Below are 23101 nucleotides of genomic sequence, written 5' to 3' on the forward strand. Positions count from 1 at the left end.
TTAGCTTATTTTAGCTATTGTAGCAGCTGCTCTGGTTTCTGAAAAAAATGGACAAGAAAACTGTTAGCAATTCTCCAGCTTAAGCAGCGGCAATGTGAACATCAACTAATATGAACTGGATTAACAGGGGCTGCATTAAATGGCTTACTATGAATGCGAAACTGATATTTTGTTACAATTCCAAGAGACAAATGGACCATAACAGCATTATAGTCCATAAGAGCATGTACTATACCCAGTTAAGGTCTGGGACACTTCTGTGTCATTCACATCTAGGTTTAGAAGGTACCAAGGACAAGGCGCTGTTCCCTCAGACCAACTGCATTTAGATATAGCTCGCTCAGCATTTGCAATGAGCAGTGATTGGCCTTTGCCCAATTCAGGGACAACTGCTACTTGCCAGGCATCTTGGTCATAGTTATAAAATTTCTACGTAAATTGAGACAAGATTTACATACCATTCCACACTTTCCTCCCTCTTTTATCCTATGTCTAAATTCCATATTCTCCAAGTCAGCCTTCAAATATTGAAGACAGTTTTCAGTCCCCCACTATATCTTACCTCCTCCAGGCCAAAGGTTCCCATTCCTTCAGGTTACTCCTCAACCCTTTTATAATCCTAGGTGTGGTACTCTGAACACATTTTGTCTCTGCTTTAGTAAAGTGCACCTTTCAAAACATAATGTACTATTTTAGGCATGACTGCAGGTGTGACCAAGCTAGAGTAAGACAGGTTGTCATGCTGGACACATTCTTATTACAAATATAATCTAATATCATATGAGCTTTTAGGCAATTACATCACATCTCTAACTCATACTGAGTTAATTATTAAATGAATGCCCAGAATCTTTCATATATGTTTTTCTTTCTAAGTTCCTCCCAATTTACTTTTTAAATTTTTAATTGGAGAATGGGACTTTACATTTATTTCCACTTCATCTTATTTCCTCGGATTTAGCCCAGTTTTGTAGACAATACAGATCTTTCTCAGTCTTGATCCTAACTTCCATTGTGTGAGTTATTCCTCAGTTTCATGACATCTGTAAGTTTTATTTCCAGAGAGCCACTGGTTCCTATGACTCATTCTAAAAGCCATTTCACAATAATAAAATTAAAGATGAAATTATACAAACATTTTATATGATGGCTATATAAATGATTTTTCTTTTTAGTAACTTTAGGAATTTTTTATGAGACTCATGAATATATTTCCTAAAATTATGCCATATTCTATTAATATAAAGACTCCATTTACTAAGACAAGCATTTAACTTTATATATATCAGGGAAAAATGTATTAAAACCAGCTTTCATTAATATATTCCTGAATTACACAGAAGGACAAGAAAATTGTTTCCACTTATGATACTATAGTGGAACAGAAAATACTTGGCATAACAGACTAAGCAAGAAGAATCAAATAGAATTCAAAATAGACTCTGAATACTCAGAAGCTTTGGAATTACTGAAAGATCATGTAAGGTAATTGCTAATGCCTAAAACATAATGAATGGGAAAAATATCCTCAAGTAACATAACATGTGCACATGTTATGTGCCCCACATTGTTCTGCAACAGCATGGGAAATATGATAGAAAGACATATTGTCACACTTTGGAATGATTTTGTGAGAACTGGCAACCAGAGTCCAATATTTCAAGCATGGCTGTGGGTGTGGTCTATAACGGCCTCTCCTGGATCCCCGATTAAAGGGGTTTGTGTTAATGGAGTCCCTGCTTGCTAACAGATAATGCTGTTCACTTATAACCAGGCTCCTTAGTAGACACTGACTGGGAGTTAACAGGATCATTATCACCACAGGGAGTCTCCTCTCTAGGATACACAGAGCTTTCTTCAACGAGGGCAGGCTGGCCTTCTGCAAAGTTGTAGTCATAGTGATGATGGATATTCCAAATTCCTAATATATTTTCTCTACGGAGAGCTTCTACCATTCAGTTGGGAGATGTATGGATACATGGTGATGTTGATGTTTCATTGCTCTTTTCTCACTTGCTGCCCCAGAGTAATGAGCACTCCTCCAATTTATCATTCCTCCTATTGAACCCTAACACCATGATGCCAACATTCATATTCTATAGATCCTGGTGGAGAAAACAAAACATCAGTTGCAGTTTACTATTCCCTACTAAAAAAAGCATTAATTAGACCATAAATGCTTTTATATATTTAGATAATTCCCAGTATTATTTAGCATTTCAATAGTCCTCTTTTTAACTTAGACATATTTACTTTTGCAATTCTATCAAAGAAAGCTCTCTCCATTTTATCTCTTGAAAACATTTAAAGCAGTTAACTCTAAATATATTGCCTGTGTTTACAACACTCTTAACTTGCCTGTTTCAGTACGTTAGTAAGAGCCTTCACTCTAGTTAGTAAGTTCTTTTGAAATGGGATAGCTCCCTTGACCCCTTCAAGGGATTCGAGAAAGGGGTGGTTTGTGTACTCAGCCTGCAACCCTCAACCCCTCATGGGAGGGGGAGAATGCAGGTGAGTGGATGCAGGGGCTAGGTTGAGTGCTTCTGGGTACTGACAGGACTTTTAGCTTTGCTGTCTGCAAATGGCTTAAGTGTTTAACAGCTCAATGTGACAGCCTTCTGTATCCTGAGCTCTCGTTCAGCATACAGGAAGAATCAGGTCACACGAATGAACTGAAGATGGTAAATGCAGAGGATTTTATTGCCGATGAAAGGGGCTCTCAGCGGGATGGAGAGCTAGAAAGGGGATGGATTGGGAATGTGGCCTTCCCCTGGAGTTTGGCCATCCCTGGTTGAACTCTTCTTTGAAGTCCTGCCATCAAGCCGTCCTTCTGAAGTCAAGCTGTTTCTTCTTTCTGACATCTGGCTGCTTCTCTTCTCCTCTCCTCTCCTCTCCTTTCCTCTCCTCTCCTCTTCTCTCCTTCTTTGCTGCTCTGCTGCCAGTAGAGCCTGGGGTTTTTATGGGTACAGGATGGCGGGGTCGGGGGGGGCGGGTGGGCAGGGCAGGCAAAGCTAGTTTTGGAAAGGGCAACATTGGGCAGGAAAACAGGAATGCATGTTCTCACTTTGGGCTGTGGGTCCAGACTTGAGGGTGGGCTTCACCAGGGACTTCGCCTTTCTCTGTCTAGTATTTCCCTTCCTCCTGTCTGTTATCACTTTTAACCTTTCTCCCAGGTACAGTATTGTCTTCTGGCTTTCAGATTAAAGCATTCTCTGCAGCTTCCTCCCTTTTCTTTGTAACATTCCAATTTAAGATATTTCCTCCTGTATACCTGTCCCCAGGTATCTCAAGATAAGGTACAATCCCAGTTTTATCATACCCATCCATAGTCTCCTAGAGGACAAGGTAAAACACGTGCAGGGATATCTTGCTGCATAGGAGAGGCATGAAAAACTCCTAACTTGGTATTCAAAATCTTTCACTATTTTATCTCTACGATCCCCAGTCCATCTTTGATCCCCACTCAGTCTCAGTTCACATATGGTGAACTCTAGCAAATCAAATTGCTTACTAATCTTTCTGCATGTTCTCGCCTCTCTCTATACCTATAAATTGTATCTTAAGTTCTTCCTCAAGGCCTACAATGCTCTTCATTTTACTTATTCTGTTTTTCTTTCCTAGAGAAGTTCTCCCTTTTCCTGATTTTAAGCCTTCATTCACTCTGTTTTCTGTCCCAGGAAATGTCTCTTATCTTACCTTTGGATATCTAACTGCCTCTTTATGAAGCTTTATTTCGCCAACTGAAGTAAAGCTTTCTTTCTCAAACATCCAAAGATAGTCATCTGCATCTTCCCTATAGCATTTATCACTTTTCAAACTTTTAATCTGAAATAAATGTAGACTTACAGACAAGTTGCAGAGTTCCTGTTATACCCTTTAACTAGCTTCTCCCAATGTTAGTATCTTGCATAACTTTTAACTAAACATTCCAGTTTATTTGAATTTCCCCAGTTTTTCCAGCAACGTACTTTTTCTCGTCCAGGAGCCAATTCAGGATCCCACATTGCATTTAATTGTCACATCTCCTTAGTCTCCTTCAAACTGTATCAGTTCCCCAGCCTTTTTTACTCTTTCATGACCTTGACAACTTTTTAACTTATAATAGCCTTACATTTGGACATGTATATTTCCTCACTCTGTTGTAAGTTTCCCGTAAGATTTGTAACTGAGACACGTTTTTAATTCCCAATGTGTCCAGCACATGATAGGAGCTCATAATTACTCCTTAACTGCACGTCAGAAACAATTAGAAAGGACAGTAACAAAATCTGCATAATTAAATACTGAGTTGTATGCCACACAGAATTTTAGCTGTTACAAAAGGTAGAGAGCAAGACTGAGAAATTATAAAATAGACAGCTCTCTTTTCACACACTATTTCTGAGCCCAATTTCTCTAGGCCCCAGAACAAGAATCACTGATGCTTCCAACTCTTAAGCTAATCATGGCACACGGAAACCTGGTGGCCAATAGAAAGGGCAGATACAGCCTCAGTCCCAGCATCTAGCATGACTTGCTGTTGGACCTCACTACCAATAGACCTCATGTATCCTGTGACAGGGATAGGTCCTGGACACTTGCACAGACTGCTGAGATAGAGTAATTACTCCCTATTATTTCTAAACCTTAGTTTCTGTCCTGTAGTTTCCTGATAAAAACTCAGGGCCAGGCGCGGTGGCTCACGCCTGTAATCCCAGCAGTTTGGGAGGCCGAGGCGGGCGGATCACGAGGTCAGGAGATCGAGACCATCCTGGCTAACATGGTGAAACCCCGTCTCTACTAAAAAATACAAAAAATTAGCCAGGCGTCGTGGCGGGCCCCTGTAGTCTCAGCTACTCGGGAGGCTGAGGCAGGAGAATGGCATGAATCCAGGAGGCGGAGCTTCCAGTGAGCCGAGGTCACGCCACTGCACTCCAGCCTGGGCGACAGAGCGAGACTCTGTCTCAAAAACAAACAAACAAACAAGAAACAACAGCAACAAAAAACTCAGGACAGAGAAATCGAGTCTTCTTGCATGGGACCCCGAACCCTGGCTGGTTCCATTTCTGGTTCTCCCTACAAGTGATTGATGAGTGTGTCATGATGCCTTAAACCAGGGTGTCAACACTCACCTACCCTTTTATATCCCCCTGCTGCCTGGATTTCCCCATGGATATGACCCTTCTGCCCTTATTGAGTCCCACCCCTCCCCCAGGAAGCCAGGAGAATCCTCAGCTGACAGTTCCATGCCTTTTGCCTTTTGTATGTTGTCATACCCACTGGTTGTCCTCCTGGCCATCAAGGCTTCCTCTCCTTTCCCACAGGCCCCTGCTGCTATATGCCAGCAGACTCGGTGGTATATTCAGAATAGAGTCTATTCCCCCTATGCCACAGCTGTGTTTAGTTATTTCACATTGTTATTAATCTCAAATCACTATGATATCTGCATAAGCCTATACCTCCTCATTACTGTTGTACAGACTTCATCTGTACTTTTCACCTCCTGTTGAATTTGTTAGCTGTGACCGCTGATGAGTCCACTCATCTTCTGGGGCCACAGAAGCTTTGTTTCATTTTGGTGGGATCTAATTACTGACATCTAAAGGAGCGGACTCTTTAATTTCAGTTCCATACTGCATCATATTCTGATCTTTCACAAAGATTCAGAAATACCATCTGACAGGATCAAGGACAATTGAACTGGTATCTATTGGGTTTTAACTGCGGCTCTGCTGCATAATTTTTCATTTTCTTTGGAAGACCTTACCACAAAGAGGAAACATGCCTAGTAGGGTCCCAGAGAGGTGTTTTGACATTAGGTTTAATAAAGCATGAAGAACTCATTAATAAATAATGTTCTGCTAGGTTAACAAATAAAGCTGAATGCACTGGCTAGACCCTGGAGTAAATCAAATCATTCAGGCAGCCCTGTGACTTGTTAACTTGCAGCAGTCTCTTCTCAGCAATCTGGCAAAGCCCATTGCAACAATGCACAAATAAAACCAGCATATCATAAATGCATGCACCTTCAGTTATGATACAGGCTGTTAATTTTTTTATACTCTGTGGTCCCAAAATAGTAAACAAAGCTTCATTGCTGGCAATCAGGAGGCATTCTAGTGATACTTTTAATCTTTGCTAAAAGAACAATTCCACTCATCAACATGTTTACACTCCAGTAGACATACATATAGACACACATATCCTCTCATTGCATATTCATTGCTTTACTATCTACAGGAAGTTGAAAAAAGTGAACTAGAGAATGAGCTAATGTGTGAAGGCATGCTAGTTTATTCCATCAAAATGGTTTCTGATGAACTTCTTATTCTGACTCAGAAAACCTTCAGGAAAAAAACCCAGAGATAGAGAACAGAATCGTCCTCCTTAAAAAAAAAAAAAAAAAAAAAAAAGGAAAAGAAAACTGAAAGTGCAGGACACCTAAAGAATACCTTCCTTGATGGAAGGTTGCATGGTTTTAGTTGGGGAAGGACTTCATGGCTGCCCACGGTAGGTTACAGCTCTCTCAGGGTAGACAAGGATGGGAGGAAAGTTTGGGTTATTTCAGGCAGTTGCATTTCTCTGATGATGCTGCAGTGCTGAAGCCAGCTGCTTTTTCATAAAGCTCTTCTCATGATTATGAGCTGACGGACAGCTGTCCAGTGTCAGTTGAACATGACTCACTTGCTCCAGCTGCTCAACAATTTGGATGAACCGAATCTCCTGCTTCACACTATTCTAACTGGCCACATTCTCCATTTACTAACGGGTTTAGCTAGAAAGCCAACCACCATGTAGTAAGATAAAAACATTTCCAGGCAATGTTTTGATGAAACAACTTGTTGGGTGAGTTCAATTTCAACTCAAAGGTCTTGCCAACCATGCCCATATGGCCAAATTTACATATCTTGCCAGATCTTTTATGTGGTTATGATGACAAAGTCATTAGGTTGCCATTTAAATCCTTTTCCAAAGCTGCAGGTTTAAAGCAACCACTATCCTGAGAATAAAAGTATTCTATTAAACAATCTCACTTGAATATTTTCACAACTCAATATATGCATATGCATATGTATATACTACTCATATATAGTTATATAATTATACAAAGTTGTATATTAACAGTTTCTTCATTTTCAAGTCAATGAAAACAATGAAAATGAAGCAGCAATCGGAGTTCAAAGTGTTCATGGCAAGATTTCAGTTTTGGACAACAAGAGAGACCATTTGGAATAGCACAAATGAGAACAGTCTATATCTATTGAGCCTTACAATGTAGTTTACAATGTAAAGTACATCTCTTTTAATTCCAATAGTCCTAAGATGTTGGCAATGTTATCATCTGCATTTTACAGATGAGGAAATTGAGAATTAGCAAACTGAAGGAGTCCAAGGTCACGCAGCTAGTAAGTAGCAGAAGTGGGGACTTGAATTTAGGCCATCCAATTCCAGAGCTCACATTCATAATCACTATTCTATACTGCCTTGTATGTTATCAGAAAACTCAGCCACAGATGGCTCTACCACTAACCTGGAAAAAGTAGGACTCACTTCCCTCACTCTCCTTGCATTAAAATGAGTTTAGTGTTAGCCTAAATATTTAAGTTACCATCTTGTATGATTCTAACAAACACTAAACTACATACGTATTTCTTCTTTTCTTTTCTTCTTTTTTTTGAGACAGAGTGTCACTCTGTCACCCAGGCTGGAGGGCAGTGGCATGATCTCGGCTCACTGCAACCTCCACCTCCCAGGTTCAAGTGATTTTCCTGCCTCAGCCTCCTGAGTAGCTGGGATTACAGGTGCCTGCTACCATGCCCAGTTAAGTTTTGTATTTTTAGAAGAGACAGCGTTTCGTCATGTTGGCCAGGCTGGTCTCAAACCCCTGACCTCAGATGATCTGCCCACCTTGGCCTCCCAAAGTGCTGGGATTACAGGCGTGAGCCGCCGTGCCCGGTCTACATACAAATTTAAATATATTGTTTCCTGTAAGTGATGACTCTCAGTGCTAAGGTGCAAAACAAAATGGAAAAGAATGTTTTCATTTTGTTACCTGAACAACTAAGCAGTTCCGGTTTCAATGACAAAGGTCTTTGATATTTACACAAACATATATTGGTATGAATAATTCTCTTCAGAAACTAAACAACACTCAAAACCTCAATGTTAAAAATTTTGCTTCTTTTGGAAAACTGAAAAACTTAGTTGAAAGGTTACTAAGCTCATCAGTAGGTGCGAGGTTTCGAAGGAATGATGTGGTTTTATGATGAGCTGGGAGTGAACTGGTATTTAAACAGCTGGTATTTAAACAGCATAGCCTAAAGAAATGAAAAATGCCATGCCCTGAGTAGGCCTAGAATCAGAGTTGTATTACTTGGTCCCTGTTCAGAATCAAACACGTAACTTTTTTATGTCCAAAGTCTAAATCATTAGGAAATATACTCTTGCTGTTAAATCATGAATAAAACTTTTTAAATCTATTTTTTTTTTGCTTAAACTTCTGCACACACTGAATTTATTTAGATATGAAATATAGAAGGATAATTTATAACGGTCATGTCAATCCATACAGAAATTTCTATTTATTATTAACTCTTGTGTAATGTGACTTCTTGTGCCTCTGTACTTTACTTCCCAAATTAGATTGAAACTGGATTTGGCATTTCTTTGTTACCCGTAGAGTGGTTAAGCAGAATGTTTTAAAAACAGTTCTACTTTCCCACAGCAATTTAGTATGCAATCTAAACCATAGAGGAAAATGTGTAAATGCAAATCCTCATTCACAATAAATGTGGTGCCCCAAGGCACTATTGCTACCTCATAAGTATTTGGATATTATATTACACTATATTGTCTGTCAAGCTGTACTTCCAATCACATTATTTTTATTCTTACCAATTTACATAATGTGTGAAAAAACAACGAAAGGCCAAGGTAGGTTCGATTTTACTCAGCCCAAGAGGCAAAATACAACACTCTTGGACCATATAGGTTTACGTAGAGGGGACGTGTGGCCCACTAATCCCCTTGTTGATCAGAGGACACTTCAACTATGAATTGATTAAAAATGAAAAATAAAGTTCCTTTGGGAAAAGAATATGCAAAAAAAATGTTGCCTTCTAAATCACATACATATTCATGGGGGAAGGGGTAGAGGGAAAGGAGAGGGATAAACATTTCCAAGGACATCACTAAGGGCTTCAGACAAAATGAATTCAGGCCATCAAAAATAAGCGTAAATTAGTTATTTTCACAGTTTTTCTTTCATTGGTAAGGTGAAATATATTAGCTTTGTATTTTTTAAGCATTTTTTGTTATTATTGAAAATAATAAACAATTAGTCTAAAATGCCTAATGCGAGAATGCTAATAATTGGGCATCACATTAATAAGAATCAGATGTAGTTTTAAACTGTGATTTTCAATGAGCTTTACTTATCAATAGAAGACTTTAATTGAATGGTACCATGTGTACTGGAACAGGTAGAAGATCCAGTTTTTAGCTTCTTAATTTTATATGATTCACAAATGTACAACAATCAAAGTAAAAGCTGGTTGAATTATTTATTTTTCTATTTCATTCACTACCAGAAAAACCATGAAAACCTTGAAAAGTTCATAAAGTACTTATTAAGTCTTCAGGACTTTAGTTGTTTACAGCTTCTTCCATAATCATTCTTTATCAAATCATTTAGAGCCCTGTCTCTAATGTTATACATATTTTTAAATTTTCTTACAATTTAAATTATATTGGTTTAATAAATGGTATGCCTGGAAATACATACGAAAATTCTATTCTGTGCAATGAGAAAGCCTCATTTTGCCATTATATAAAGCCATGGTTTTATCTTTCATTTCAAGGAAATTTAGAATCCATTTATAAGCACCAAATGCATAATTTTTTATGATGTATTATAATGCTTAAACTCAGAACTGTCTTTGAAAATAACTGATGTTGCTTTAATTATTTAATTTTTTGCATATGAAACTCCCTAGGCTTAGCAGACAGTCTTTTATACTTTTCTTTGTGTTTTGAATATATTACCTTTCTGCTCTATTAAATCTACTGAAATTTTCCAGTGAGTTATGTAATTTTCCCATGTGAGGTTTCAAAGAGTTTTCAAATGACTCTGTATCACTTCCTAAGGACTTGGAGGAACCCAGGGCACAGACGTTACTTAAGTTATTTTCCAAGCTCAGCACTTTACTACTTAGTATTTTCTTCTTTCATAATTCATTGAAAAATAATACAGTTGTATTTTATTTGTGCCATATATTGATAAATATATGGTAAGTCATTTCATGGCTTCACAAATAATTTCATTTATTTTTCAAAGAAAAAGAAATCTCCAGAGATCATTCTTCTGTCCAAATACTAACCAGCTCCGACCCTGCTTAGCTTCTGAGATCTGATGAGATTGGACACGTTCAGGGTGGTGTGGCTGTAGATAAGATCATTCTCATTTTTTTAAAAGTCTAATTCCAGTTGTGCTGAAGAGGTTTTTAAACAACTGAGGCTATTTCAGGGAGCTTAGGCACACTCAATAATTAGATAACTTTAAGAAATGCAAAGATATGGTCAATTCTCCTTAATTTTAAGGGAAACATTATTTTGATAATAGGCAATGAAAAATCTCAAGTAGAGTCAATTACAAAAAAACATACTAGGTTGGGATTTAAAAGAATAGGTTTCCTTTCCAACTCAGTTCTATTATTAACTGGCACAGGGACTTGCACACACCATCTAACCTGGACAAATTACTTTCCCTCTCTGGAACTCAGTTTTCACACACCTGTCAAACAAAGGCAGTTGGACTAGAAATTCTGAAATTACTTCCAGCTCAATCAGTCTGTGATGCTACAGGACTGGTAGGTAAGAATTTACATGGTAATTAACATAAAAATAAGTCTAAAAGTGGCATCATTTTACTATAATTACCTACATTTTAATAAAATTACCTATAAAAATTACTATAGGTGATTAAAAAATACATATAGTACATAAAAATATGTATTCGAATTTAAAGTTCAGTCCTCATTTTTCTGATAATCAAGTAACAATTTTATCTAATGGTTCCATAATGACATATCTTCAAAATCAAGGTAAATTCTAAAAGTTAACATACTCTTACCTGACATTTGAATCTTTTTGAACTAATTAGGCTTTGCTTAACATCACTGACCAGGATTACAGTTATAGTGATACCATAATAGTTTAAAATTATTCCATGGGTTCTAAATTTACTAAATTTTACTGAAAAGTACCTATAAAATGGATAATTTTAAAAAGATACATAAAATATGTAAAAATATATATTCAAATTTAAAGTTCAGTCCTCATTTTTCTGATAATCAAGTAAGAATTTTATCTAATGGTTCCATAATGACATACCTTTAAAATCCGGGTAGATTCTAAAAGTTAACATACTCTTGGCTGATGTTTGCATCTTTTTGAACTAATTAGGCTTTGCTTAACATCACTGACAAGAATTACAGTTATAGTGATACTATAATAATTTTAAATTACTCCATGGGTTCTAAACTATCAGGAAAAAGAAAATAAATTTAAATTTAATATTCTTCATTGTTTGACCCTTTTGGAAATCCCACAGTATTGCTTGGGGAGAGCTTGTAAGTATCTCAAGTATGAATATCAATGTAGAGAAGCTGATTATTAAACAAAGAAAATTTGCGCAACACTCATTTAATAAAGACTCCACTCTCCAAATCTAATTCACATATTCTGATTTTAAGACAACAAGAATGAACATTGAAAAACATCAGCCAGAAGAACTGGAACAAAGTATAGGATCCGATCTCACGTCTCATATCTTGTCATATTGTTTCTTATCCATTTTATGTTTTATTTAGGTTTTCTTTCTTTTATACCTTATTGTAGTCCATAATGCCACATAATTCATTTACTTGTTATAATTGTTTTTTATTGCCTGCCATGCCTCAACAAGGCCATGAAAATAGAGCTTTTCGTCTGCTTCATTCAATGATGTATCTCAAGTCTTAGAACAGCCTACCACAAAGTAGTTATTAACCAAATGCTTGTTGAATGAATGAAGAAATGAAGAATGCATTGAATTACAATGTATATAGGAATGGGTCTTGATTCTCAGCTGAAATCACTGTACAATGCACATCTCTCCTGCATCAGAACACTCACATCAAGCCACTATCATTTATAAAGTTCATATTGAGCTTGGCTGGAAACTTACTTTTTCTATTATTAAAATCAGTCATTAAATTTGGCTATGTTGATGAGGCATGATAGAAATGTGGTTGCTATGGCACAGTGTATATGTACCCTGCTCGTGAAGGAAGAGCAAGGAATGGAAGAACAAAGTGAGTTACCTGAGCAAGGAATGAAGATAGAATGGTTTGTGGCTGTAAAATGTTAGCTAAGACACTCATCTTATCAAATATGATTTTAGCTAACCTGAGGAAACTACCATCTAGAATTTACTCATTTGAAGGATAAGTCCAATGTCTTAGTGACCTACTCTGTAGTAATGTGTGGTTTAGATAGTTTAAGTTGCATTTATACAGAAAAGATTATTCTTGTATCAGCAGACAAAAGATGTATTTGAGCAATCTTTACTTTCCTAAACAAGGAAATTTTGGGCCACGTGGTTGAGATCTAGTAGAAGGAAAGAAATTAAACTAGAGAAACTTCATTTAAATTAGAAAGAATGTGCAAGGTAGGAAAAATGTTACTGTGAAATATAATAGTTCGATTTAATTTTTTTTGCTGAGGTATATATAATAAAGGCCAAGTGTTAAATTTTCATTTTTGAATATTTTTTTCATTTTATTAGGAGTATCCCATGCCAACATATATGACATTTCTTCATAATTTTAGGTTAGAAAATATAAGCTTCTTTTCTCATAAGTTTTCATGCTCTACAAAATTTGCCATCATAAACCACTTTGCATTTATCACAAATGGGTATTACATTAGAAAGGCAATTCAACTGTATTCCATTTCACTAGTGAAGCTAAGCGGCTTTGCATGATAACTAAGTTGGGTTAATGGGACTATGTTTGAAGAATGTGTTACCTGGAACTGAAATTCCCTATTTGTTTTTAACTGAGCTTAGGAGTCTGCAAAATGAAGGCAGGAAACCTGCTGCGAGAAGGATAGGAAAATTATTATCATCTGCATTCCTAAATTGAAGAAGAATTTCTGCCCAGCAGAAACCTCTTGACTGCAGAAACTCTGGAATTATATCCTGCTGTTTAGAATAGCTGTTTAGGGTAGGGGGAGTCCAAACATTCCATTTTTCTTCAAATCAAAAAAGTTTTATGCATACGTTTACAGCCTTATTGGAAGCTTGCTTGCTTTCTTTTCAAAAGGAGAAGCTACGTGGAACCTCTTTTTGTTGATAATGAAAAAAATTTAGTGACTGGTTAAGTACCTAATTTTTGGTTAATGAGTAGTTTTAATTATCTTTGATATAGAAATATTTTGTCTTGAAAATAAATTTCAATATAAATATTTGGCTTCATAATACAGGAGCTGAATTTTTAAACTTAGTCTACCACCTAAAAAATGGGTTATTTCTATTTCTTGGGATGTTTTCAGAAGTTTATTTGCTGAACAAACTTCTATGGTAGCTCTTAAAGCTATTACTTATTCAAGATCATATACCTTCATTATGTATTATACCCATCAGCATTTATTATAGAGTCCCTCTTTTGTGTTAGTAAATGCTTTTGGGCCCTGAAATTTTATGTTTTCTGATACTAAGATTTTTAATTCCTAATTTCTTTAGATAGCATTTCCCCAGTACATCTTTGCCTATCCTTTCATTTTCAAAGTTTTGAATTAGCTTCTATTGGTTGTATACTTGTATAACTTAGAATTGGGTTTTATGCTACGATACAATTTGAAAATATTTTAAAGAAATAAGTGTATTTTTTATATTTATTGATGTGAAAGATATGACAGAAACATACTGTCACAAAGGATTTGAGAAAATCTTTCATGATATGGTCTATTTTGGGTAACTTCAAAATATAAATTTTCTTCTAATTCATAATGTTTATAGGCTCACATAATAAATTATATCATTTCTATAATCTCATAACCTTGATAATTTATCTCTTTAGAATGTTTACTATTTTCCTATTATGTGTGAGAGGAAAAGTTCTCTCTCTGTTTCCATTTTTTACCAGCTATTTCTGGGCAATAACAATAGCTCCTTTATATCTTTTTTTGTACTCTTAAATCTGCTTATACTTCTATAGTTTGATTGTGAGTTTAAAAAATATTCATTGATTCCTTGATATTGAGAATAAAGTAATCAAATAACTTATTTTATACATATATATACATATATATATATGTATATATATACACACACACACCAACTTCTTTCTGTTGTGTCTTTCCTAATTTTTGTTAGTTGTTTTAGTTTTACATTGTCAGGACATTATACTTTTATGTTCTATTACATCACCCTAATCTCTATATTTATCTTAGATTTAGTGCTAGAGTTAAATATTCAATGCTTGCAATCAGTTATTTTGCAGTAATTTCTATAGTCACTTATTGGCTGGATAAATAATAGTTGCTTCAAGAAGGGCTCTAATAGTTGCTAATGGTTGTTTCAAGATGGACTCTTGATAACAATATTTCCTAAGTTCCAGTATGTTCAGAAAATTTGCCTCTAGCCTTTACACCTTGAAGGGCAGTTGGGCAGGTCATAAAACCTTTGGTACCATAAGGGATGGTGAATTCATTATCTACCATGGCATCCTATTCATTGTTGGGTATCTCAACTGTTACTAGTTTTGGAAGTTTTTTCAAATTTTGCCAAAATTCATCTTCTTGAAACTTCCAATAGCATGACTTATAGTCTCTTCTACATAAAACCCTTCAAATATTTCTCTACTCCAGGATAAAAATAACAAGGCATTGAAGGAAAGTTTGTAAGGCCAAAATATCCCCATGTACCTTCTAGTAGTAGACTTGCTGTTTTGTTTGTTCAGTCAGCTCAAGTCATTGCATCTTCCCTACCATCCTTTTATAGTGCTCTTTTAAAGCAAGTTAGACTTATCATTTTAGGGCCAGTAAGACCCTCTGGGATCATCTGGTGTAAAAGTCTTATTTTAGGATGAAGAAACAGGTTCAGGCAAAGGTGAAGATATTTTCTTAGGGTCATGCCGCTACTAGGAAGCTGAGTCAGACTTTGAACCCTAGTGACTCCCAGGCAAGGATTCTTTCCACTTCACTAAGTCCTTCAAAAATACAATGATCAAAACTGTTGCACTGCACTTTAAAAACTCAGTGTGTGTCCTGTCACATAAAAGAATGTATCTAAAGCCTGTTTGATAATTGTCATTGTGTTCCATATTCTAGCTATAGAATAACACATGCAGGATAGCTGTATCAGGGAACTTTCAGTGGGTTTGCTGTTCATCTACATAAACTGTCACTTTTATTTTCTGCTTCTTGAAAATGAGAAACTTCAGACAAATGCACATTTAGTTTTCCTACCCCAAACTCTGTAAACCATCATCTTGAAGTAAAATTACACAGCTTATGCTTACAACATAAGGGCCAGGTTTTATCTTCAAATATACCACCCACTCTCGAACAGCAGAATTTGGCCCTAAAAACCCATTAACAAATATTGTCATTAAACTAAAGAGCTAATTACTTTGGATTCAGACAGAATGAACAAAATCATAGGCCAAGCGCAGCTGGTTGTAATAATGGTGAAACTAACCGTATGTTACACCAGAGAATTAAGACGTATTAACACTAATGTAACCAAACATATAACATTATCCTCCAAATGGAACTATTAGAGTTAGAGAATTCTTGAAAGTACATTGTCTTATTTGATACAAGAAATAAAGAATCTTTCCAAGGAATTAATTGTCATAATTTGAAATTATCAGTGTTTAATGAAGAAGAAAACATGGAGAATTTCATACCACTACAATATTCCACAAATGAAGAATTATATCTAAAAATTATTTCGATCTAATTGGACACGAATTATTTTAAATTCAATTTTAAGTACTTAGGTATCTATAAATCTTCAATGTTCATCTTGGAGGAAAAATTTCCCCTTAGTTTTCTTATTGAAGAAATCATTATTGAAAAACACCCACTTAACTTCCCCTTGTTGATGTCATCCCTAACCAGATTGTTGTTTACTACTCATTGTGTTAGACTTTTATATGAGAAACTTTTATATGAAGAGACTTTTATATGAAGAGAAAATTCTTCATGATTATACATGAGGGGACAGACTAGAAGATCAAAATGGTCCATTTCTGCTCTAAAACTTTATGTTTCTATGATTCTATAAAGTTTCTGTAATTTATTCTTTTGTTGCATGTTTTGCTTCCTGCGTATTGAGACTGTCTTGCTCAGGTTCCCTGAAACTACATTGTAAGTTTTCTTTAAGAAACTGCAACTTAAAAACATAGTCTGATAAATACACCAATGATAATGAACATGATTCACTTCAAGACACAATTCATTCTTTCTCTACCTGTTCCTTTTTCCAGAAAAAATAAGTAATAAGAAAAAAAAAGAAAGAAAGAGAGAGATAAGTAAAGGTATGTTTCTCTGAAATTGAAATATTGCAGATGATTTACACTAAAAGCTTTATGAAATTTTATTTGGAGATTTTATCCAATGATAAACTTGTGAACTACAAATTTTAGGCTATGTTCAGGTATGACAATCTTACTACTGAGCACAATTCTAATAACAAGTGCATGTGAAACTTCATTATTATAGTTAATCCAATACTGCAAATTTTTAATTTTGATTACTTGAAAAAGTACTCTATTATTTTATGCAAATGACTATATTCAATTCTCTACATGTAAAACTAATAGCTAATATGTGCTAATTGGCACTATTAAGATATACTTCTTTTTGATGAAAGGTTTATTGTTGCCTTTTGATACGTTATGGATAAAAAATTCTACATAATGTGAACAAGTGTACACAAAGACTAATAGAGACAAAAAATGTCTATAAGCCTGAAATCCAATAAAAGGATTTTGATTAAAAACTTCAGCCTTCACTATAAAAATAATATCTTATTGAACCTTTAACATCACAATTTAAGATCTGAATATGCCCCTACTAAACACTTTCACTGAAATAAAAAAAACCTTTTGTAAACTTAAAATTACAAATTATAAAAATGAAGTTGCTAAATGACATATAGGAAACAAATACAATAAAGTGATATTCACCAAATGTACATGTAAACTTCCATAAATGTATCACATGATTTATAAGTTCTTATTTGCTAAGAAAAAAAGTAATGGAAAGAGGTATTAAGCAGATTTGTTCTTTTAAAATCTAAGGCTGAGCTTTCAAAATGAAGAGAAAAAGACACAATCCTCAAAATTTAGAAATACTTCGCCAAACCTAGTAATAACTCATTATTTTCATCTTTTAGAAATTTCTTATAATTAGATACAATAACCCTAAATATCTAAATAATTGAAACATTACACGAAACAGAGCAATAGCTACAGAGAACAATGACAGGGCTATCACTCTGAAAGAGAGATAGTGACACCTGGGAATTAGCCCATCATACTGAACTTTAAAAAGGAATAACTCAAATTAGGGGAATCAAAAAGGGAGCATCAATTTAGCACTTCTGTAACAAAATTACCCCTTCCTTATTTATTCTTATGACTATAGGAAACAACCAACATAAAAGCTCAGGTTTAGCATAAGGTTTGAAAATGGGAACTAGATTGTATTGAATGTCACTTTCAGTGTTTCTCAAAGGCCTCAGACTCACAGGCATCAGGATAACTTGTGAGTGGGTAAATGTGAAAATACACATTCTTACGCCACATCCCATTCCTAGTGGATCTACGTTTCTGTGAAATATCCCCAGGGATTAGCATTTTAAGGATCCCTCCTCCCAATTTCATGTGACTCCTATGCACATTAAACTTTGAGAACCACAGTATGTTAACGCTTTGTAATGTGATACTGATTATCAAATATCAAGGTTTCTACTCTGCCCTTCTTGTATTTACATTTACATGACAGATAACAATTTTTAAACATTATGTTTTATTTATTTCCCCTTTTTGCTGTGGAACTACACATACATGGATAGTTTTCTTACATTTAATAGTTTCTTTTTCTTTCTTATATTTTATTAAAATATATAATTACTTTTGATGCCATTAAGAGTTATGCAAATATGTGTGGTGGTACCCCCTAAATTTGCTTACCTTCAAATCCTTGTGCTCATTCAGCAATTTTTGAACATAGATGGTGGAAACTTTCAAAGGAATATATGTAGTGGATTCTCTCCTTAATTTCCAAGGGTTTTAAAACAGGTCAGGGAGACTCCTGGGGTGGCCACCAGAAATGCCGTTGAGAATGGAAGACACCAATGCTGAAGACAGTGAGTATCTGATTATCTCTAAACAGAACAGAAAAAGAAGTGGTCGGTCACCTGTAATTCATAGAGAATCTGCTATGGAGAAAGTTATTTTCAGTGTTACTAAATTTAAACTTGGCCAGGGTTTGCTGCTCCCTGATTTAGCAGAGTTGTCATTTAAAATTTCATGTCATTGTGAAGTCAGAATTACATGATGCTGCCTGCAGGGCATTCTGGTTGAATTCCTATTGCTTTAATTGACTATTTTTTTCTACACATTGCATCAGGTGATATCATTACTAATTTTATTTTTGATATGCAGGTGCTACATTTTGCAGCTGAATTTCTAAGTCAGGTTGATGAGGTCTCTTGGAAATATTTCTTTACATGAGGCTCTATCACCCCCGTAAAAGATAAAAGGGGATACTTTAAATCCCCATGGAATCATCTGGTAATTTTGCTATATTTCCTTTCACATGGGTAGTACTTGCCAAGATAATTAGGTATAAACAAGAAAATATTCTTTTTAGTCAAAATGTGTTGCCTATTCAGGAAAACCAAAATTCTAGAATCTTTGTTGGATGAGTTAAGCAGAAGTTGGTAGTGGTTGATAGAAAAAGAGAAGAAAACATCTATTTTTAAAATTGGTAATCAACCATGCAAGTACTCTCCTAAAGAACAGAGGAAATGAAATGTACAGATAAATACATGGTCCAAACTAAGATGACAAGAGCATACACACATGCAAACCCAGAGTACACTGCATAACAATAGTTCTCAGAGAAGGTTCTATTGCTTGGCCAACCACCGCGCCCAGCTCTCTTCTTTCTTGCTACACCTCTCACAAATAGAGAACAGAAAATCAAGTGTTCACTTTCTGATTCTTCCTTACTGCTAAGAGTGGTCATGTGACCCCACTTTGGCTCCCCATTTGGGCTCATAAGCTATAAGAAGTATGCTGGGTGAGAAATCCTGCCAGAATATTGCTTTATTGATAAACGGATTCCTGCTTCTCTTCTCTCTTTCACACATTTGCTTGCCTTGAATGACGACACGATGCTGTCAGGATAGAGCAGCTGTCTTGTCCCCATGATGTAAAAGACAATGGAAGTCCAGAGAAACACAAAGATATAGGGCCTGTGAAGGATGAGCAACTTAACGAATAGCACTAATGGCTTTCCCTGAAATTCTACCTGTGTAAACCATTCAGTTGCCGTTTCTTGCTGATAGAGGCATTTCTGGTTGACAAAATGTACAAAAAATGTGTTAAAAAGTAAGTGCCACTGAAACGGTTGCAATGATAGCTACTGTTTAACTCCAATAAGGAGAAGGTTTCATGATGCAGAGTCAAAAACAGCCTTCATTCTGACAGAGGTTGGAACTTGCCTTTTTTTTTTTTTTTTTTTGACTCCTAGGAGATTTGGGCATGTGGAGAATAATGGGACAGGAGATGACGGTAATGAATTAAAACAGAATGGAATGGAATGGAATGGAAAGCCTAGCGCAGGGCTTGGTTTGGAAGAAGACGGTCCAGTATTATAGCAGGAAAAAGGAAGACTCTCATCTTTGCCTCGGTGACAAAGCTATGTATGACATTACTCAAAATCTCAGTAAGAGACTTAAGTTTCACCTCAAAGTTCATTATCCTTATCTCACAAAGTCTTGTGGATTCTTTTTTACTGAACTATTTTTCACATTTAGCACTTCACTACTATCTTCCCTTCATAAATATTTCTTCCTTAACTACAGTTCAGGCTTTCACCATCTTTTTCCTAAAGTATTGGCAGAGACTCTTTAATAGATTTCTCTATTTCTTTTTTCTTAGATGCTATAGTATGTTCTGTAATTGCCTTAAGACTCTTTTTTTTTTTTTTTTTTTTGAGACAGAGTCCCACCCCAGGCTGGAGTGCAATGGCATGATCTCGGCTCACTGCAACCCCCCATCTTCTGGGTTCAAGTGTTCTCCTGCCTCATCCTCCCAAGTAGCTGGGATTACAGGCATACACCATCACACCCTGCTATTTTTTTTTTTGTATTTTTAATAGAGACAGGGTTTCACCATGTTGGCCAGGCTGGTTTCAAACTCCTGACCTCATGATCCACCCGCCTCAGCCTCCCAAAGTGCTGGGATTACAGGCTCGAGCCACCGCGCCCGGCCCCTAAGACGTACTTCTTAAAGCACTGATCTCATTGGATCCCTATTCTTTTCAAAACAAAGAGCTCTCTTTGTCTATTGAATTAAGTTTGATGTAGTTTGTATATTTGTTCCTGCCCAAATCCTATGGTGAACTGTAATCCCCAATGTTGGAGGTGGGGCCTGGTGGGAGGTGACTGGATCATGGGGGTGGGTTTCTCATAAATGGTTTTAGCACCATCCCCTTGGTACTGTTCTTGTGATAGTTCTCATGAGGTATGGTCATTTAAAAGTGTGTGGCATCTTTTATGGGTTCATAACTAAACCCATAAAAACCTTCCTCTTAAACACAGCCTTCTTCCAGTGCTCTCATTTTGTAAATAGCACTATCAGTCATCAGCTGAATAAGCCAAAAACCAAGATCTTCGAGGTTTTAAAAAGGTTGCTCCTGCTTTCACCATGTGATGTGCCTGCTCCCCTTTGCCTTCTGCCATGACTGTAAGCTTCCTGAGGCCTCCCTAGAAGCCCAGCAGATGCCAGCACCATGCTTCTGGAAAAGCCTGAAGAACTATGAACCAGTTAAGCCTCTCTTCTGTATAAGTTACCCAGTCTCAGGCATTTCTTTATAGCAATGCAAGAATGGTCTAATACAAAGTCCAAGGTCTTTAACCTGGCATTTAATTCTCCCCATAATATGAAAGCTTCTAGATTTCCTATCCCTTTCTGAACCCTCTAGGTGGTTTGCTGGGTGGATTTATCCCCACTCCAAAGTTGCACTCTAATTTTCTTAAGATAATCAGTGTATCTCAACCTCTTCCTGCAATGATAGGAATGAGCACATAACCTTATTAGGTCAATTGGTCTCCATTCTGAGGCTTTGGTTGCCCTATTCTATTTAAAAAAAAAAAAAAAAAAAAAAAAAAAAAAGCTCTGTTTTTCTTACTGGACATAAGCATGTAAAATGCAGCCTCTGGAACTACTGGCAGCCATCTTGGGATCATGAGAGGAAAACCTGCATGAAATTAGGTGAACAACAAGGAAACAGAGCTGAGAAACAGAAAAAGAAGAACTGGGTTCTGTTATTGTTTCACTCCTGGAGAGAGATTTGCTTGCAGTAGGAATACCCTAAACATTTCAGTTATATGTGAATCTAGGGATTCCTTTTTTGATTAAGCCACTTTGGCTTAGTATTTTCATTACTTTCAATTAAAAATATCTTTTCTATTTATTTCTATTTTTATCGTGTGCCTACCAATTTCATTCATTTTACTCATCCCTCGTATTATCCATATTCTATAGTTTTTCATGATTCAGCTCACCTCCCCCATTAAACCTTTCCAGATTCTTATAATTCATAATGAGGGAATCCTAAATTGAAACCACTTTATTATCCACTGTATATACTAATAAGAAAGCTCATGAAGGTCTATGACCAATCATTTGGTGATGATTCTCAAATTTTATCTTTAGCTTAACATTCTTTCCCTTATTTCCATATTTATTTATTTATTGCAGTTTTAGCAGAGATGAGGTTTCTCTATGTTGCCCAGGCTAGTCTCAAACTCCTGGACAAAAGCAATCCACCCACCTCAGCCTCTCACAGTGCCAGGATTACAGACATAAGCCACCATGCTTGACCCATATTTTATTTCTAATTGAATAGTTGACATGTCAACTTCAACGTTTTGAAGACTCTCCAAACTGAATGTGTTTATAACTAAATCCATAAAAACCTTCCTCTTAAATCAGCCTTCATTCAGTGTTCTCTTTTTGTAAACAGCCCCATCAGTCATCAGTTGAATGAGCCAAAATCCCAAGTCTTCAACCCTTTAAAAAGGAATCAGAGCAGATTTGTTCCTTCTTTTCTTCTTTAGGTTCATTATCTAATCATCAGATCCTTTTGATTTTACTTCCTAAATAATTTTCAAACCTACTTCACTACTTTTCTCTGTGTATCCTCCTCTTCTTTTTCTCCTCCTCTACCACCATCATAACCTTGTCTGTTTCCCTCCAGTATATTTTCCACATGGCATCTATCTAGAGTGATCTTTTAAAAAAACACAATTAATCATGCCAATCCCTTGTGTAAAAACTTTTAATACCTTTCCACAGTTCTCAGGCTAAAGAAAGATAACACTTTACTGTGACCTCATATCATCTGATCCCTGTCTAACTCTCTAGCCTCATCTCCCTAGATGACAGACACTCTTTTTTTTTTTTTTTCATTTTTAGATACCCAACATTCAGCAGAGTCTTTAATACATAGTAGGCACTCAACAAATATTTGTTGAATGAATGAACAATTACTTTGCAGTAACTCTTAAATCATGAAGCACCTTGTGTTAAAAATGTTTCCTTTATATATTATTGTCTGAATTACTTATAAGTATATTGAAGATAAGGATATGTCTTACATTACTTCATACCCTATAATAGAATGCCATGCAAATAGTATGGGTTCAGAAGGTATTTGATTTTATCAATATTAATAATTCAACTCTGAATATTTTTCAAAAGCTTGAAGTTGATTCTCTCTCTCACAATGCCTAGTTTACCACTTTTCTGTAAGATTAGAAATGAACCAGAAGAAA

At 35.9% G+C, this 23101-nt stretch overlaps 1 protein-coding gene across 5 annotated transcripts in view; it reads right to left on the reverse strand.

Annotated features, from left to right (window-relative positions):
* HS3ST5 (heparan sulfate-glucosamine 3-sulfotransferase 5) overlaps positions 1-23101 on the reverse strand; it is a 286511-nt gene that overhangs the window by 154623 nt on the left and 108787 nt on the right. For all 5 annotated transcript variants that reach the window (XM_016956194.4, XM_001148910.6, XM_054686194.2 and 2 more), the window contains exon 2: positions 18225-18418. The gene's annotated coding sequence lies outside the window, so the exon portion shown is untranslated. The remainder of the gene's footprint in view (positions 1-18224; positions 18419-23101) is intronic.

This window comes from Pan troglodytes, chromosome 5 (genome assembly GCF_028858775.2).
Source record: "Pan troglodytes isolate AG18354 chromosome 5, NHGRI_mPanTro3-v2.0_pri, whole genome shotgun sequence".
Classification (NCBI taxonomy): Eukaryota; Metazoa; Chordata; class Mammalia; order Primates; family Hominidae; genus Pan; species Pan troglodytes.